This window comes from Lolium perenne, chromosome 4, assembly GCF_019359855.2.
Source record: "Lolium perenne isolate Kyuss_39 chromosome 4, Kyuss_2.0, whole genome shotgun sequence".
Classification (NCBI taxonomy): domain Eukaryota; kingdom Viridiplantae; phylum Streptophyta; class Magnoliopsida; order Poales; family Poaceae; genus Lolium; species Lolium perenne.
The window spans coordinates 139,114,731-139,115,992 of record NC_067247.2 but is presented as its reverse complement, the minus strand read 5'-3'; positions in this window follow the sequence as shown (position 1 = coordinate 139,115,992).

Below are 1,262 nucleotides of genomic sequence, written 5' to 3'. Positions count from 1 at the left end.
ACTAAAGCCATGATCCATGGTGGAAGTTTCAGTTTGGACAACAAACCTCAATCTCTTATGAGAATATTATCTGTTGTTGAATGCTTATGCATTAAAGAGGAGTCCATTATCTGTTGTCTATGTTGTCCCGGTATGGATGTCTAAGTTGAGAATAATCAAAAGCGAGAAATCCAATGCGAGCTTTCTCCTTAGACCTTTGTACAGGCGGCATAGAGGTACCCCTTTGTGACACTTGGTTGAAACATGTGCTATGCTATGATAATCCATGTAAATCCAAGCTAATTAGGACAAGGTGCGGGCACTATTGGTATACTATGCATGAGACTTGCAACTTGTAGGATATAATTTACATAACTCATATGCTTTATTACTACCGTTGACAAAATTGTTTCTTGTTTTCAAAATAAAAGCTCTAGCACAAATATAGCAATCGATGCTTTCCTCTTTGAAGGACCTTTCTTTTACTTTTATTGTTGAGTCAGTTCACCTATCTCTCTCCACCTCAAGAAGCAAATACTTGTGTGAACTGTGCATTGATTCCTACATACTTGCATATTGCACTTGTTATATTGCTTTGCATTGACAACTATCCATGAGATATACATGTTATAAGTTGAAAGCAACCGCTGAAACTTAATCTTCCTTTGTGTTGCTTCAATGCCTTTACTTTGAGTTATTGCTTTATGAGTTAACTTTTATGCAAGACTTATTGATGCTTGTCTTGAAAGTACTATTCATGAAAAGTCTTTGCTTTATGATTCAGTTGTTTACTCATGTCATTACCATTCTTTTGGATTGCTGCATTCATTACATGTGTTTACAATATTATGATCAAGTCTATGATGGCATGTCACTCCAGAAATTATCTTTGTTATCGTTTACCTGCTCGGGACGAGCAGGAACTAAGCTTGGGGATGCTGATACGTCTCCGACGTATCGATAATTTCTTATGTTCCATGCCACATTATTGATGATATCTACATGTTTTATGCATACTTTATGTCATATTTATGCGTTTTCCGGAACTAACCTATTGACGAGATGCCGAAGTGCCAGTTCCTGTTTTCTGCTGTTTTTGGTTTCAGAAATCCTAGTAAAGAAATATTCTCGGAATCGGACGAAATCAACGCCCAGGTTCCTATTTTGCCCGGAAGCATCCAGAACACACGAGAACCGCCAGAGAGGGGGCACAGGGCCACCAAACCCTAGGCCGGCGCGGCCAAGGGGGGGCCCGCGCCCCCCTATAGTGTGGGCCCCCCAGA